The sequence below is a fragment of the Microcaecilia unicolor genome, chromosome 2, assembly GCF_901765095.1.
Source record: "Microcaecilia unicolor chromosome 2, aMicUni1.1, whole genome shotgun sequence".
Lineage (NCBI taxonomy): Eukaryota > Metazoa > Chordata > Amphibia > Gymnophiona > Siphonopidae > Microcaecilia > Microcaecilia unicolor.
Window position 1 is genome coordinate 13,347,486 of NC_044032.1, and position 19,213 is coordinate 13,366,698.

General features: G+C 43.2%; 1 pseudogene; it reads left to right on the top strand.

Annotated features, from left to right (window-relative positions):
* The first annotated feature begins 705 nt into the window (after positions 1-705).
* LOC115463891 lies at positions 706-798 on the top strand (annotated as a pseudogene).
* The last annotated feature ends 18,415 nt before the right edge of the window (positions 799-19,213 follow it).

The following is a 19,213-nucleotide window of genomic DNA, read 5'->3' on the forward strand; positions in this document are numbered from 1 at the left end:
AAATGTGTCACATTTGGAATGTACATCTTGCCAGAGATGGTGTTAGACATGGCTGGAGCCCAGGCCATAAATTTGGGAGGGAACCCCAAAGCCCATCACCGGACTGCACTGCCTTCAGCTTCCATCATGCTTGTGGCTCTCTCTGGCCAGGCCGCCAGGGGACCAAGAGCAATTGCTCTAGTTGCACTCCAACACCATCCCTGGCACGTACTATGTTTATATTTTGCACAGGAGGAAATGCATTTCTTTCTGTATATCTGGTATTGTATTACATGCAAGTTTTGGCTTTTTGGGGTTTTGGTTATATTTATGTTTATACATTTTAGTCAATTATTCTATATTTGGTATTTTTATTCCGTGTGTGTGATCGAGGTATTCCGTTAGCATGAATTTTCTATGTAGCCTTCTGTAGTAAGTTTGGTTTGTTTAGTTTTCCCAATAGATGTATTGATATTTTACGGCCTCACTGTAATATGTAGGGCAATGCCTTTTCATAGATAGGATCCTTCTTTTGGAAGTTAGTGCTGGCACTGTAGATTTGCATTAGGTTATGAGTGACATTTTGTTTAAAGATTGTTTAATTTACTATATGGCGGCTGTTGAGACTACGGTGAGTTTTATGGGGAAATGTCCTAAATCTGCTCTGTACCCATTTGGGGAGGGACAGGGGGTTCTTTGGATGCAGAATTTATTTGCCTTTAATACTAGACTATACTTTCTGGGATCATTTCTATAGTGTGTAACTGGAAAGATATGTTGAAAAGTGTTTGGTCTTGCTATACAGGCTAAGTATGTGTGTTAGGGACCCGAGGCTCAATGGAGGCGGAAGAGTGCAATCTCTTGTACTTCCCCCTGAAGCCTGCACTGCTACCCTTATTGAAGTTATTGGGAGTGGAGTAGAGCTGGAGCATGGGGTGGGGTATCAGGTGGCAAGTTTTTCAATTTCAAAAAGTTGGCAACCCTGGTGCCCACCCATCTGACTTGTTGGCCCACCCAAAAATTGCTTTCTGGCTACGCCACTGGTACGAGTGCTTCGCTTATTTTTTTTTTACATTTGTACCCCGTGCTTTCCCACTCATGGCAGGCTCAATGCGGCTTACATGGGCAATGGAGGGTTAAGTGACTTGCCCAGAGTCACAAGGAGCTGCCTGTGCCGGGAATCAAACTCAGTTCCTCAGTTCCCCAGGACCAAAGTCCACCACCCTAACCACTAGGCCACTCCTATTTTGTTTTTCTAGAAAGCCTTAAAATGAAAAACAAAACCAAACAAACAAACTCCCCCTATCTGAATTGCTCTCAAAATGTAAACTGCAATAAACCAAAAAGCTATAAAGCTTTGCAACAATATTCACCCACCATCCTGGGGATCCATTAACCACAATTTTTATGTTAAGTGCCAGACCAAATGGTAACAAATGTCTATGTGTTGGAGCATAAACATTTATGTTGGCCATTCTAAAAACAAGTATTTACTTTCCCTAAGTCTATCACAAAACCTGGTATCCCTTGCCAGTTGTGCTTTCAGACGGGCATCAACTACTGGAAGATTGAGGACAGTCTCCCCTATTCCCCCTAATAGATCGCCACACAATAGGAGTGCTTTTCCTGAAACCTAGACATCCCAGGTAGCGAATGAGAATCCCAATGTCAATATTTCTGGACATAGATTGGTATTCTCCTTTTCAAACGGGGAGCACACATTTATTTGTAGGCCCACCCTAGTCCCCTCCCCCCCCCCCCCCCCCACACACACACTTCCAAAACACACCTGCATCACGCCCCTTGCCATATGTACATTTTGGAGTTTTAGATGTCTATATCCCAGCATCGTAAAATTCATATCTAGATGTTTATACAAATCTAAAACCCAACTAGTGCTTCTAAAATAATCCCCTTTGTTGTAAACTATTAAGAAATAAACCCATTCAGGGGCTGTTCTGTAGTCAGGGTTAATTAAGGAAGAGATTGTAATAATATACTTTAAATTCCCTTAATGCTTGCAACATTTCTCTGCAATTTTAAACAATCTGATATGTGAGGCAGTGGGTGATATAAGCCCAGGATTCCTTAAGGGCACTCCCTGACTGATGCCTCGATGCATTGCTCAGAACTCCTGTGGTAAGCCAACAGCACTGAAAAAATACCTACAGAACAGCATGGAAAATTAGCTTGCCAATGCTCTAAGGAAGTGGTATGCAAATTATATGCACACTGTTAAAGCGAAAGCAACAAAGGGGGATGTGCTTGGAGCATGTGCAGAAGAGTTATTGTAGATTGTAAGCTCCTTTGAGCAGGGATTGTCCTTCTTTGTTAAAATTGTACAGCGCTGCGTGACCCTGCTAGCGCTTTATAAATGTTAAGTAGTAGTAGTAGTTATCATAGTAAGTGCAGCTCCTGTGTGCATGCACCAGGCAAACCCAAATGTGACAAGCATATTGGTGTCTGTTTTCTGCGCTTTTAAATATAAGCTTTTCTTTTAATTTTTTTAACTTGGAAGGTTTATGTTTAAACGCAGGAAACAGGCGCCAATGTGTACTTTCACTTTCAGGTTTGCTCAGACTCACACACATTTGTTTCTCACTACTGCACTTAGGGGCTTGCATAGGCTTCTTGTGCATCAAAACTGTATAAAAACTGGCAGATTTGAGAGAAAGAATCATGAGAAATCCTCTCTTCAAACTTCCTAATACCTGCTCCGAGCCAGCATTATTTTTTATAGCAGTAAGTTGGATTTGTTTTGTGTGCTGTTCTCTGAACGTTGGGAGGGAATAGGAAATTAGCTCATTAACATACATTTGAGTACATTAGCATGCTATTTGTGCTAACCTTTGGTACGCTTGTTTCCCACGCTAGAGCATCTGAGCATTCTGCACTCACTGATGCGGGCGCTATTTTGGCGCTAATGACCTCTAGTGCCGTTTGCTTCTGAGCATGAAATTGAGATACCTTAGGGTGCTAGCCTGCTGAGTCAGAATGGGGCTCAGGAAGGGAGGAGATTAAAAGCCCTATGACAGAACAGAACAAGGAGTAAGGGATTCATAAGTGTGTTTTAACTCTGAGGCTGCATTATGGAAGACGGGCCCAAGGCAGGAGAAGGGGTTCTCTAGGAAAGTTTTCATAGTGCTGGGGTTTGCAGTTTTCTGAAGACAGATCTCAGATGAAGCAGTGGGGGTGGGTCAAAAGCTACTCATTGGCCCAAAAAATGAATGGCAGCAATAAAATGAGTGGAGTTTGGAAGGGGGCAAGGGCTACACTGCCCCCCAAACTAAATGTATTTCTTGTTGGGTTTCCTTTCTGGCTTAGCTGTGGGCACTAGCTTCACTTCTCATTCCCAGCACAGCTCTCAACTCCTGACGCAGCTCAGGGCCAGGGTGTGTGACCCAAAGAGGTTGTGATAACAGGAGAGATAGCTGATGTCACAAGACAAGGAGATTTTAGTTCTCCCAATGCAGCTGCCACCATCTTGGTGCACTCAAACACTGAAATTGATAGGGAGACAAGCTCTACCAACTGACTTCAGCCCACATAATGGGCCAGATAGGCTCATGCCATCTCTTTTTATAAATTGCCTTGGTGTGACCTGTGTGGCTGGTATGAATAAGGGAATGCTGCTATACTGGTGCCCCACCCTTGTGTTCTTCCACATCATGTGGGCAGAGGAATTTGGAGATTGGAGGAATAGTGGTACTAAGCAGAGGATGGGGGGAGAAACAAGGGGATGTTGGAAAGAGGTGAGAGAAAGAGGGATATTGTGCTAGAGTCAGAAAGAACACTACTAAACTAAGTGGGGCTAAACCAGTGGTTCCCAAAACTGGTCCTGGAGGCACCCCAGCCAGTCAGATTTTCAGGATACCCACAATAAGTACATAAGTATTGCCATACTGGGAAAGACCAAAGGTCCATCAAGGCCAGCATCCTGTTTTCAACAGTGGCCAATCCAGCCAGGTCACAAATACCTGGCAAGATCCCAAAAAAGTACAAAACATTTTCTACTGCTTATCCCAGAAATAGTGGATTTTTCCCAAGTCCAATTAATAATGGTCTATAGACTTTTCCTTTAGGAAGCCGTCCAAACCTTTTTAAAACTCCGCTAAGCTAACCGCCTTTACCACATTCTCTTGCAACAAATTCCAGAGTTTAATTACACGTTGAGTGAAGAAACATTTTCTCGATTCGTTTTAAATTTACTACATTGTACTTCATCGCATGCCCCTAGTCTAGTATTTTTGGAAGCGTAAACAGACGCTTCACATCTACCCATTCCACACCACTCATTATTTTATAGACTTCTATCATATCTCCCCTCGGCCGCCTTTCTCCAAGCTGAAGAGCCCCAGCCGCTTTAGCCGTTCCTCATAGGGAAGTAATCTCATGAGTATTCATGAATAGATTTGCAAGCAAATCTCTCCGAGATGTGAATATAATCTGCTGAGGTGCAGTGGCATACCAAGGGTGGGGCAGTGCGCCCCGAGTGCACACTGAAAGGGGGTGCAGGGAGCAGCTGCTCCGCCAGTTCCATGCTCTCTCTGACGTTACTTCCTGGTCTGGGACAGGGAAAGGTAAAGCCAACAGCTGTGCGACTGCTCCCTGCACCCCCGGGAGGTAAGAGCAATGCGCTTGGGGGAGGGAGGGTGATGCACCTGGGGGGGGGGGGGGGGGGTTGTCGTGATTTGGGGGGGGAAGGTGCCGGGGGAGGGCGCAGCGGCGATCCACTCCGGGTCACAGCTGACCTAGGAACACCACTGCTGAGGATTGAGGGTTGGTGACTAAAGAAGGGATGATGAGCTTAGCCTGCAGGGAAGGGGGAGCTGGCCAAGGAGGTGTGAGGGGAACCTGATGGTAAGAGGAACTAGGGGGAAGCCACAGCAGGTCATATCAGGAAGAAGCAGAGAGCAGAGCTGGTTAAGTTCCACTGAATATCAACAGCAGGCCAGCTCAGTGGGAGTTTAAACTGGGCAGGATAGCAGACAGACAGGTAGTTATCCAGATTGTGGCCTCTTGCACTTTTGCCTTCTCTTGGGTTGGTGGGGCATTATGGTTCCTCTCCCACACACCACTGGGATGCTTGCATGGTCTTTGGGACCAATGCACATGTTTTGTGTCAGAAGCTTAGTTAGGCAAAATTTCACATGGGTGGCACCTGCAGTCCCCCTGTGGAGTTCACCTATAGATCAGCAATCTTACTAGCTGGCAATGCATAGTTAAGGCTTTAAATAATCTAAAAGAACAGACCGTTTTTAAAGATGTAAATTCAGACCGGCCTCTGAGATCAAAGGCTTCCAGCAATAAACACATGGCTGTTACTTAGATTCCTTAAAACTAAAGACAACTATCAAAACCTCTGCAAAGAAATTCACACTGAAGTGCTAACAGATTCAGAATTTTAGAAATAATTATACAGTTAAAATCATTTTCTTAACTCATGAATTGCAGGTACGAACTGAGTTTCTGGTTCTGAAATCCTTGGATGGTCCAATTGATGCAGGTTGCTGAAGGCTTTTTCTTTGTTGTTCAGGAGGAGGGTTAGATGTAAATAAAGATCCAGCTCCGATCACAGGGCATGAGGAGAGTTATATTTGTAATGTGAAGAGAAGATAAAATTTCCTTTCTTTCTCCATCCAAAGTAAATGGAAGAAGTTCAAGTAAAATTGAGGACTGGTGCCTCAACACAGACTGAGTAGACGTCAGTAAGTTTGGGTTGTAAATAAACAGAAAATGTAATTATTTAATCTAATTTGCAGAGCCTGATGTGAACCTAGACAGCCCCTCGGCTAATTTGGTCTTAAATTTGTTTAATTTTAATCCATGTATCCTGGACCATCTTTCCATAGCATCAATACAATCAGTTATTTTAGAGAGAGTCTTATTGCAATTTTGTAAATGGAACTAATACAAGCATATCATCACATACAAAAATTGTTAAACATCTAAATTTCAATTCTAACCATACAATATCATATTATGTATTAAATAAAATTGGGGAAAGTGGAGAACCCTAAATAAAGAATGATTAATTTTGACTTCATAGGCCCTGCTGACTAAAAATTCAGTAAAACATCTTGCAGTAGTTTTTAAGTTGGCGCACGTTGTTTCCCGCGGTAGAAAATCATTTTCTATCTTCTACCACAGGGGCATTCCCGGTGGTAATCGGCAGCGAAGCCACATTGGCAAACGCTTCCTGATTACCGCATGAGTAGCACGTGAGCCATTGCTGCTAGGTAAATGGGTGGCGGTAAGGGCTCAGGCAGTAAATAGCCATGCACTACTTTAATTTTAGCGCACTGTCATTTACTGCCCATTGAAAACATCTTTTTTTCCCAGCCAAGGTAAAAAAAAAAAAAAAAAAATGGCCCAGTGCGCACCAAAAACAAGTGCCCACACTACTGTTGGCCACTTTTTACCGCGGTGCAGTAAATGGACCCCTTATTGCTTTACTAGCAAGTACAAATTCATTTAATTTAGTTCCTCAAGATGCTTCAATCATTTCTGACACATATGCTCCTTAAAGGTACCCTCCTAATTTGTAAAATATTAAAAAAAAAAAGTTATCTTTGTTCTACCAAATACAAATTGTATTTGTCTATAGCAAATGTTCTCAACCAATCATTCTGGTTTTCAGGATTTTCACATTGAATATGCATGAGATAAATTTGTACACACTACCTCCAAATCTACCTCATGCTATTCATTGCGGGTATCCTTGAAAATCTGACTGGCTAGGAGCATCCTAAGGACTGGGTTGAGAACCCCTGGTCTATAATGAATTATGGGCCCTGTTTACTAAGGTGCGCTAATGTTCTTAGCGCAATGAACGCCAGAGTTGCCCATATGTTCCTTTGGGCAACTTAGTGTTTAGCACACGCTAAAACAATAGCAAGCCCTTAGCGCTGCTTAGTAAACAGGGCCCTACATTTGCTATCAGCCTCCTTTCTGTAACCTTGCAGCTATGTGATTTCCTATTTACTAGTTTTTGTACTAACTGCAAAATTTGGTTACAGTACCTTTTAATTCATTATGTAAGCCATTAATAAAAATAAAGAAAAGCAGGGGTCCTAGTTCAAACAATTGTTATATATCAAAAGCATAGTTTATTTCATTTATATTTCAGAAAATTAAAATACTATTACCCCCAAAAAGTAAAATTAAACAGAAATCAGATAGTTGACTTAACATTTTTTTTACATTAAGGCTACTGTATGTTTATAGGTGCAAGTATTCATAAACAACTGAAGTCTCCTTGGTTCTGAAAACTTTTTATACACAAGTTAGCAAACTAATTTGCTGCTTTAACATTAATGCTGTAAAGCATGTTAGAGAGGGACCTGGAATGAAGATAGAACGGGACTGGTGAGATATGGTTATTTTGCTGGCACAGTATGTACTTAAGCCCTAACCACTGAAGTCAGAGCTTTATCCACTGGGCTGGAACAAAGGTGCTAGCATAAGTCATGTCTTGCAGGACTCCATTTGTTTGGAAAGTTGAAGTAGGACTTGGGGGTAGTTTCCATGATGAACCCAGTAGCTCAAAGTATGTGAATGGTTCTATGTATTGATTCCCTTGCACCTTTCCTCTGATGTGCTCTAGACTAGCCACTCATCTAGGTAGGGAAACACATAACACCCCATTTTGCGTAGAGATGCTATGACTACTGCTAGACATTTTGTGAAAACTCTGGGTGCTGACACAGGGCCAAACGGCAGAATCCATACTGGTGGTTTCCCTACTCACAATCTCAGACACCTCCGATGACTGGGGTGTATAGACGTTCTTCAAAGCCACGAGAGCGATGCCAATTTGGTTCATGAATTATGGGAAGTAGGATGCCCTTGGAACCATCCTGAACATCTGCTTGCTAGGTTCAGGGTCCTTTGGTCTATGAATGGAGGATAGCCCTCTGTTTTCTTGGTGACCAGAAAGTACTTTGAATAAATTCCTTCCCTTTTTACCCTGATGGAATGGTTTGACCTCCTTGACCTATAAAAAAAAAGAGGGTTGCAATTTGGAGGGAATCTGTCTAGACTATTTAAAAAACCCACCAGTTTTAGGTTAAAAGGGGCCACCTTTCTTGGAACAGTCAAGGGAATTGCAGCTATACTCTCTTGGAGACTGTCAAAAGCTTTTCTCTTGCTGTGACTTGGGACTCTGGTTATAACTTCTGGGCCCTTTACTGCTTTGGGTGGGAGCTAGATCACTAGATACTCTGGGGAGGGAATCTAGCCCACTGAGTAGTAGTAGGTCCTTCACTGCTCTTCACCAAAATACCTTCTAGAAGTGGAGGTCAAGCTGATGGCAGATGGGGTTAGCAACTTGATGGTCTCAGAATGTTCCTTGATAAGGTCCATGACCACCTCCACCTTCTTGCCAAAAAAGTTTCCCTGTAACAGAGTGTCTGCCAGCTTCTCCTGAACTGCAGGATTGAGGTCTGAGATAAGCCGATGTGTTTAAGTCCCCATGTTGGAGGTCCTGGACACCATACTGAACATATCATAGGTTGCCTGCACCATGAACTTTCCATACTCCAACTCTGAGCTACAAATCTAATGGCGTGCTCAGCCTTGTCCCTAGGCGATGTCTGAACGCCACCAGGCTAAGCACAATGTTTTGCAAGTGCATGCCATTAAGAGCTGGTAGGATGCTGTGTGGGAAGCAAGCATAGTGTTCTGATAAAAGGCTTCTGGGATTCGAGAAGTGTGCACATGCAGGGGATAGTCAATTTAAAAGCTTACTAGAATGGTTACTGGGGGAGCAATTCCCGAGCGCTGGTTCCATTGATGATGCTACCCATAAATCTGAATCACTGTTTCCTGCTAATCCACAAAGTATATGCTTCTCCATTATTTGTTTTATTCTTTTGTAAGTATAACCAACACAAATAAAATTAGAATTTTATAAAACTTCTAATAGTCAAGCTGAGAAAACAACACACAGTAATACAAAAACACTATGTTAAACTGCATCTTAATTACACAAAATTGTATGATTAAAAAAAAAATATCTGTAATAGTATTGATTATACAAGGTTTTAACACCCGCTAGAATATTTGTCATCAGCTTATCATAGCTACATTGATAAGGGCACAGGTGCAATTCTCTACAAATGTTACATCTTGCTGAAAGAAAATCAATTGGATGCTTGTTTGTAACTGAAACACCCAGTTAGTCCACAAGAAACTTAAGCATATCTGAGGACAAGATATGTATTCTGTACAGACCCATGCTATCAGAATTATTTAAAGGTAACCTTTTCATACTTTATTATTAATATATATATGCCAATTATTTTCTTCTTTACAAGAAAAAATTAATAAATCACACTTTTACAGTATTCAAATAATATGGACTTTAGAGTTTTACAAACGGAAAATGAAAGGATCAGCTGATTATCCACTATAACAGGTTTTGTTTTGTTTTTAGTTCTTTCAATGATATGGCACATCCTGTGAATAAACATGAAAACTGCTTTTAACACATTAAAAACTCACGCACAATAAAGCTAATTTACACTGACAAATAAGGAATGTATTTTATTAAGGCTGTGCTTCAGAGATGGGAAATTTTGGGTCAATAGCCTTTGTCAAGGCGTAGATCAGGATAAGGTAGGAGCAGCAAAGGGGAGACAATTTATACAATCATTGATGAGAGTGAATGCATGAAAATCATTGAAAAATGCACAGCTGGTTTTTTTAACAAAAAATTGAACCTAGTTTAAAAGGAGTTCTGTGGAGATTCAAAGCCACAATATTAATTCATTATTTAAAAACAATTACATTGGCAGAGATTTTAAAACAAAGTTATTTAGTGGAGATAGATGGAACATTTTAGAAAAAGATTCTTCATAAATTCTAACCCCCACATGGCTGTACTTTTCAAACTAGAAGCATCTGTTGACCTCATAGGATTGTTTCACACATATGAAATGTCACTGAGGTGAAGGAAAAGGCTATTTCCATAGCATTTAATAAAAGTTTAAGCTTTCAAGTAGAGGGGATTCTTATAGTCAGTTTGAAGTTAACAGTATTGTACAGTAGTTGAGGGAACAGTAGATCCTTCAGTAAAAGATGCTCAGTTCAAAGGGCACGTGGTCTCTTCGGGTTGATCTGCTTACTGGCCTGCTCTTCCTCTTGTAAGGCGGCACGAAAAGACTTTACTTTATCTAGGCAAAGAGAAAAATGAGAAGAAAAATATAATTAATTTTCCACTTACAGAAAGTGAAATGTAATGAACTGTGTATCACCAAATCATTCCAGGAACAAAGTAGGGAACGAGACTATGGAAGTGAGTGCAAGGGGAGAGCAAGCATGGGGATGAAGGTATAGAGAAATCATGAAGGCTCAACAAGAAAGGAATGAATGGAGAAGAAAGCAAAGATATTGAATAAGGGTGGAGTAACTGGGGGAACAGCATATATGGATGAGTGTGAGGTATGGGAGAGCACACAGTGAAATGACAGCAGGTGGAAGAGGCGAGTGAGTGTAAGGGAGTAGAGAAAGGTGGTGATAGCGTATAGGGTTAAGGAAGGTATCATGAGGTGTAGAGGAAATGGCATGGTAAGAGCACAAGCATGAGATACATTATAATGCCTCTCCACAACCTTCTCTTCACATACAGAAAAAACACACAAAGAGCAAAATGTTTTCCCACAAAAATCTGCAAACACAAGCCAAAAAAAGGGGTGGAAACCACCAAATCCACAGGTCCAAAAATGACAAAAACCAAGGACATTTAGTATTGATGTTCCAAAATGTTTATTCATCAATGGCACATACAGGTGAAAACCCAACATGGGCCGTGTTTTGACATGTTGACCTTCAGAAGTCCTGTATGAAGCCAATACCTGCATGACTGTATCTAAAAACTAAACACCAATTCAGAGCTGATAGAATATCATGTTATTATCTCAACATCAAAAAAGATATCCCTACAAATATTATAGTAGTGGTGTAATGTTCTTTTAAGGGAGGAAAAGCCTCAAATAATGATAGGATACTCCTTTGTTGATCTTTCATACAACCTAAGGGAGTTCTATCCATTCAACATAGGCTGAAAAACCTCCTTAGTATTAAACATAAGATCCCCAAACCACACTTAATCCTGCTTTCTGCTAGTGTTGTAGGTTCACTTATCTCTCCAGCTATTCAGTCACTTATCACCGTCCACGGCCCAACTTCGGCCCGAGTTTCGATACCTGCATCAGGGTCCGTGTGCCTGTCGACTGCCGTCTATAAGACAGTAAACTTAGTACACCACATCATTCTCAAAATTTGACCTCTCTCTTTATTACAAGTCTTTCCTCACATTCACTGCTGGCTTTCTCTCTTCAGTATATAGGACAGATGTCCAGAAAATTAGCAACAAGACTCACAAAACAAAAGTAACATTAATACTAAAAAAAACGACAGCACCGTTAGCTGCACATTCTATTAGAGAAGACCACAACTTTACATCTTTGCGATGTGTAGTATTACAGCAACTTAGATGGAACATAAAGGGTGTAGACAGAAAACTTCTCTTGCTACAACAGGAACAAAAATGGATCTATCGTCTGCGAACCATACAACCATATGGACTTAACACTAAGATTGAATGGAATCAGTTTTTCTGATTACCACATATTTTTTGACAGGATTTTGGCACAGATTCAGTAATTAAAGAGGGATAGCCCACCACCCGATGACGTTTTTCGTCCGAGGAGGTTGCACTGGTATTTTCACCACATGATTGGGCGGATTAGCAATCAGGGGAAGTGGCTTAGCTATGATCGTCTGACGTCAGGCTTTATAAACCACTGCCATGTTGGCAGTTTAAACTGAAGAGAGAAAGCCAGCAGTGAATGTGAGGAAAGACTTGTAATAAAGAGAGAGGTCAAATTTTGAGAATGATGTGGTGTACTAAGTTTACTGTCTTATAGACGGCAGTCGATAGGCAACACGGACCCTGATGCAGGTATCGAAACTCGGGCCGAAGTTGGGCCGTGGACGGTGATAAGTGACTGAATAGCTGGAGAGATAAGTGAACCTACAACACTAGCAGAAAGCAGGATTAAGTGTGGTTTGGGGATCTTATGTTTAATACTAAGGAGGTTTTTCAGCCTATGTTGAATGGATGGAACTCCCTTAGGTTGTATGAAAGATCAACAAAGGAGTATCCTATCATTATTTGAGGCTTGTCCTCCCTTAAAAGAACATTACACCACTACTATAATATTTGTAGGGATATCTTTTTTGATGTATCTACAAACTCAAATCTCTATTATGGAACAGATACAATATGCTCAATCCTTAACCACTGCTAGCACAATGATCTCATCATAAACAGTAACCTATTGCAAATGTGGTTTAAATGATTTGTCTTTCATAACAATCCATCTATGAGGAGCTGTAATACACACACATGCAGATCATGGAGTTAAAAAGCATGCTCTTGAAGAGATGCCACCATTTCTGCCACCTTGTGTTGTGCTTGACAGCCACCTGCACAGCCTCCTTCCCAAGCCCACAAAAACATCTGCTGTAGTAGAGAGGCCACAAGAGGTAGAAGGAACTAAAGATAGTGTTCTCTGCCTGTCTCTGTTCCACTGTTATTTCCTCTGCCATTCCTTGGACCATGCTTGGGCGAACTGACTATAATTCCAAATTCTCAGTGGAATTCCAATAGATATCGGTGATGAAATCGTTAAGGGTACACGATTTGTGCCCCCAGGGTCAAAGCCGTGTTCAAAGTGTCCTGTACATCTTCCATCAAGTTTTCCCCAGCCTAAAGCTCTCGTATAATGTCGCAATTGCAAGTATGCGAAAAAGTCAGTGGGTGGCCGTTGTGCTCTCGCTGCAACTCTGCAAACAGTTTTAGTTTGCCTTCCTCCATCCAGTAGTTGAACCAAGTATTTTATTCCCGTTTGTCTCCACTGGGCAAACACTGAAGATATAGTGCCTGCCAGAAAGTCCTGGATTATGGATTAGAGATAAATAGGGTGTGGCTGCAGTGGAGACGTGATGGCAACCTACATAGCCATTGCCAGGTTGCTCTTGCTGAAAGCAAAAGCGATTATGATGCAATGCAGAGTCTGTGTTTCCTGGAATGGTGTGCAGTAGCCAACTGAAGTGTACTTTGGGGAGACATATGGGCCTCCAAGTGTACATTAGAAAATGTACCCAGCTGTGTGAACATTTATATGCCTCATAGAACAGGCTATTGACAAATATCATATACTAAGCAACCCCATACCTCCATGGGCTTTCAGCTTTTGCAGTATTGCAAATGGATAGTCTAGGTCTATTCTCTCTTCATGGAACCCTTGAATCGCTGCATTCAGTAATTGTTCTTCCCTCTGTTTTAAGTACAGTGGTAACATTTGAAACAGATATAGCCAGCAGGGGGCTAGTACCATGTTAAACCAGGATATCCTCCCTAATAGGGAACGTGGGCTCTCCGTCCAAAGCACCAACATTCGCTTAGTCTCCTTTAACACAGGCAGCACATTCTTGTCATATAATTGTGATAAATCCCTTGTTATATTAACTCCTAGATACTTGATTTGGTGAGAGGCCCACTGAAAAGGAAAGTCCCCTGCCCACTGCTCCTTGACAGAGTCTGCTGAAGGAAGGGCCACTGATTTATCAAGATTTAAATGGAAGCCGGACAATGCACCATACTGCCCAATCTCTTGCATTGCCAGTGGTAAGGACTTCCGTGGTTCTTTCAATATTAAAAGGGAAGGGGAAAGGGAAATGGGAACTTGATATACCGCCTTTCAGAGGTTTTTTGCAACTACACTCAAAGCGGTTACATATATGCAGGTAACATATTTTTGTACCAGTGGCAATGGAGGGTTAAAGTGACTTGCCCAGAGTCACAAGGAGCTGCAGTGGGAATGGGAACTCCAGTTCCCCAGGATCAAAGTCCACTGCACTAACCATTAGCTACTCCCTCCACATGTCACGATTGTGACTATATCCATGCCTGCACTCACCTTGCCCCCGGGTGACTGGCCCTGTGGTTGCTGTGGACTGTTTTTTTCCTACATCTTCCAGGTTCCATTCCGGTCCTGATGTCACAGCACTCCAGATTGGCCCGATGTTTCTGCTGCCAAGCCTCACCTGTGACCTCATCTGTAATTGCCTTTATTAATTTCCTGGGAATTGTCAGACTTGCCTTTGCAACAGAGGTCTTCAGATGTGCTTTCGTCTGTGAGTGCTTGTTGCAGTTCTAGCTCTGCTAGTCCCTTTCTTGTTTGTCCTTTAGCTTCTGTTCCTTACTGCTTGTATTTGCCTGTTTGTGTTCAGCTCTATTTCCTTACCGGTTGTAGTTACCCGTGTGTCTTTAGCTTCTGCCCTTTCTGTTGTATCTGCCCTGGCGGTGTCTTTAACTTCTGTTCCTTACTGTTTGTATTTGCCTTGTTTGCGTTCAGCTCTGTTTCCTTACCAGTTGTAGTTACTCTGTGTCACGTCTGTGGTCGTGACCCCTCTCAGGCTTACCTTATTCTGGCGGGTCAGCTTCTAAGCTGGCTTCTGTCTGTCCTTTCTAAGTTAGCTCTGTCTTTGTGTGCTGGGCTGCTTCCAGCATGGCTCTGATTGCTCCTCTATGCTGCACCTGTGTATGTTGAGCCTCTCTGTACTTCAGTATGCTGCCTGCTTCTTGGTTTGTGCTCCTCTCGCCCTCTGGTGGCCAGAACCAGTGGCTGCCAAGGACTGTCTTGTCCCTACCTGTTCCAGACTTCAGCCCGGTCCGGTCTGGATCTTCCCAGGCTGCCAGACTTGTCTTTCCTTGTTTTGTGCATGAACAGCACCCGTAACAATGCCTTGAGACTGCTGCAGCTGAGCCTCAGCTGCTGATGGGCTTTATTAATCACCTAGAAACTTCTGTGTTTGCCTTTGCATCGTCTAAGGTCCCTGGTATGTTGGGGTGCGCTGTGCACTTCTGCCTAGTCCAGTTTCTAGTCTGAGTTTCTTGCTTGATTCTAGTTAACTTGTGTGTAGCTTAATTCTAGTTAGTCTGTGTGTAGCTAGTTTGGTTCTATTGCTTATTTCCTAGTCTTGCCTCTGGTCTGTATTCCTGGCTTGGATTTCTTTCTTAGTGGCAGCTTGGCAGTTCCAGCCATAGCCCTGCTCCCTGCCCTGTATCTCTAGCTACTGGAGCTTCAGCCCTAGTCCTGTTCTCTGCCTGTATTTCTCAGCTACTGGAGCCTCCAGCCATAGCCCTGCTCCCTGCCTGTATTTCTAGCTACTGAAGCTTCAGCCCTAGTCCTGTTCTCTGCCTGTATTTCTCCAGCTGCTGGAGCTCCAGCCATAGCCCTGCTCCCTGCCTGTATTTCTAGCTACTGGAGCTTCAGCCATAGTCCTGTTCTCTTGCCTGTATTTTCTCAGCTACTGGAGCTCCAGCCCATAGCCTTGCTCCCTGGCCTGTATTCTAGCTACTGGAGCTTCAGCCATAGTCCTGTTCCTCTGCCCTGTATTTCTCAGCTACTGGAGCTCCAGCCATAGCCCTGCACCCCTGTCTGCCTTGCTTTTGTCTAGGTGCCCTGTGGGCACTTCTGAATCCTGATTCCTGGTGTTCCTGCCTGCTAGTTCCAGTACAAGTGTTCCTCCAAGTCCTGCCGGCTGCCTGCACCCGGGGCTCTACCCCTTGGGGAACGGCAGCTATGTGTAGGTGGAAGCCTAGGTCCAGTCCGGTGTGTTCCTGTCCAGTGTGTTCCAGTCCGTGTTTGTTCCTGTCCAGTGTGCTCCAGTCAGTACTCCAGTCCGGGGTTCCAGTCCTGTTTTGCCTTGTCTCTGGTTTGTAGGTGATTTTGCCTGCCACTGCCGCTCCACGGCAGGGGTCCAAGGGCTCACAACACCAGTGCCCTCCGGGAGAAGCCTGACCTCTGTGTGTCTTTAGTTTCAGATCCTTAGTGTTGTATCAGCCCTGCGCGTCTTTATCTTCTATCCCTTACTGCGTGTCTCTGCCCTGTCTTTAGCTTTAGTTCCCCTTCCTGCTTGTGCATCCCTACTTGTCCTTAGCTTCTGCCTACCTGCTTGTGTCTGCCTTGCTTGAAAGTCCTGAATCCAGTTCAGTCCAGCCAAGCCAAGTTTGTTCCTGTTGTTTGCGGTTCCAGTCCAGCCAAGCAAGTTTGTTCCAGCAGTATGGGTGGTTTTCCTGCTGTTGCCAGTCTCTGGCAGCAGTCCAAGGGCTCACTACTCCGGATCATCCTCAGTGGCGTGACACCACAGATCATCCGCATAAGCTAATATTTAATTGCGTGGGCCATTCACTTCTACTCCAGTATCTCTTTCTCCACCCATAACTTACACCAGAGAGGTTCCAACGAAAGAAGAAACAGCAATGGATACAAGGGACATCCTTGATGAGTGCCTCTACCTATAGAAATTCCTCAATCTTTATACCATTTACCAAAACCGCTGGCCCTGGGAGATGAGTACAATGTCATGATCGCTTGTAGATACCACCCATGAAAGCCTACTCAGGTAAGGCCTGGATCAAAAAGGGCCACCACACACCCGATCAAATGCCCGTTCTACGTCTAGGCTGGCAATTAAATAAGGGTTCCCAAATATCGTCCTGGAAGCACGTGCCTTAAGTAGCTTACACACATTAAGCACCGATTGTCGGCCCCGTACAAACCAACTTGCCTCTTTTTCTATTATTTGGGTATTAAAGGTGCTAGTTATCTGCCAATATCCTGGACAAAAGTTTTACATCTACATTGATCAGCGATATTGGCGATAGACTCTGATCGCGTTTTGTTCCCGCCCCTGTTTAGGTATCAAACTGATGAGTGCCGTGTTAGCATAAAGTGGGAAATTGTTCTTTTCAGTTACTGCTTCATAATAATCAATTAATGGTCCCACCAGCTGAACTTGTAACATTTTGTAGAATTCACTCGAAAAGCCATCCGCACCCGGTGCTGAATACAGTTTTAGTTTCCAAATGGCTTTTTGCACTTCCTGCGCGACAGTGGCCAGTTAAGAGACTCCACTGTCTCCGAGGGGAGCCTAGGCATCCCTGCCTTACAAAGATAATTCTGTATTGCCTTTTTAGGCGGTGGATCCCCTCCTCCAGTTTGCATATAGAGTGCTAAAATGCTGCCTAAATAGTTCTGTAATCTAGTAGAGCAGGAATATAACGCGACTTTCTACACCTTTTCATTATACTAACTAGCGATCGCCCTGTTCTCTCTCCAAACTTCTGAAATTTATATTTGCAATATAGTAAGGATCTCATATTCGCTCATGTAATAGACTATTAAGTGCTACCTTGTGCTGTGAGGGTTCTATACGGCAAGCTGAGGATTGTCATATGAACACTGTTTAGGGTATTTAACTTGCGCTCAGATCTATGATGTTTCTCGCCATTTGCCTAGTTTATTACTGACAAATGCAATTATTTCTCCTCTAAGGACTACTTTTGCGAAGACCAGAATAATATGGGATCATCCATGTGTTGGTCTATTTGTCGTAACAAAATCATGCCACTTGGCAGCTAGTATTTGCCAAAATCTTTGGATGAAAATAGATATGCCGGAAAACCTCCAGCTTGGCATTTGCTGAAAGTGCTGTGCCACCTCCACATCTACTCATACCATGGCATGAGCTGATATTTCCTCCGAGCTAATACAGCAGATGACACCTGAGTGAACATTTCTGCGACATGAAAATATAATCTAAATGTGATTAATTGTATGATGTGCCCTTGACGTGTGTGTATAATCCACTTCCTCGGGGTGCAATAAGCGCCATGGATCCACTAATCCAGTGTCAAACAAAACGTTTCCAGTATCGACCGGGCGCTGGTGCTCGATGATGTTGACGTTCAACCATCTAAATATGGTTCAATATCATGTTCATATCCACTGCTACAATTATTGGCAACTTTGCATATTGTTGGCCAAATGGCACGCAAATGTGGGTAAAAGGTGAGCTCTTGATCTGTTTGGTGCTAAACCAATACCATTTCCCTACCCTGCCAGTTGAGTGAAACTCCCACGTATCTGCCCTCCCCATCTTTAAACAGCAACTTTCTTGACATGCCACCAATTTTGTATAAGTATCGGTACTCCACCCCGTCGCCCGGTGCCGGTAAGCAAGGCACACTTCCTACCCATTGGTGTTGCAGCTTAAGTGTTCTTCTGCCGAAAGCCTAGTCTCCATGCAAACAGACTATATCTGCTTTATGTTATATTTTGGCTTTCTTAATAGGGGAAGAAATCCCTCCACACATTCCATGACACGATGTGAATTGTGGTCTTGTTCTAACCATCGCCTATTTTGTTCTTATACATTTTTTTTTTTACATTTGTACCCCGCGCTTTCCCACTCATGGCAGGCTCAATGTGGCAGGCAATGGAGGGTTTAAGTGACTTGCCCAGAGTCACAAGGAGCTGCCTGTGCCGGGATTGAACTCAGTTCCTCCCCCAGGACCAAAGTCCACCACCCTAACCACTAGGCCACTTCTCCTCCAAAAGCACATTGTTCCTTATTTGTCCTGGGGCGCCCAGCCTCACCCCAGCACCAATTCTCCCTTGTGATGTTTTGGGCTATACAAATGGCCTCTTCTAGCCTCCAGGGGTAGAATAACATAACCAACCACTGTACCCTACACATTCTCTGACTGTCCCCACAGTGATCATCAATTGTCCCCTTTCTTGCCCTTCCCCCTCCCTTTGTACTTCCACCCCCAGACCCTCCCCCCTTAACTTACCCTGCTACACCATGCCCTGTAATTATCAATCTATGAAGATGGGTATGGAAACTCACTTTGTGACTTGAAGTCCCACTCCCAAAACAATATTCATTACATCACACATGCTATGTAGTAGGGTTTGCGCTTATTGCTTACAATAATTCGATGGCCCTTCAACCCAACGCTACAGCGCATATATCATGATTACTTAACCTCTTCCTTTGCCAGTGCCTTGCACCTGTATCTTAAGTGTCGCTGGATAAATAAGCATAAAACGAACACCTTTTTTGTGCAGATGCCGACAGAGTGGTGTAAATTCTTTCTGTGCTCCTGTAAAGAGAGAGTAATCTTGAAAAATTCTCACCGGGTGTCCATCATATTGCACGTTGCTGCTTTTTCAATCTGTATCCAAGTAAAATTTCCACTTTATGGGTGTAGTTGTGAATTTTCATTATAACTGCACGTGGCGCCTGTCGGCCATCTTGTTGGCGGCCTACACGATGAGCACGCTCCAGGCACAGCGGCCCATTTCGGTCTGAC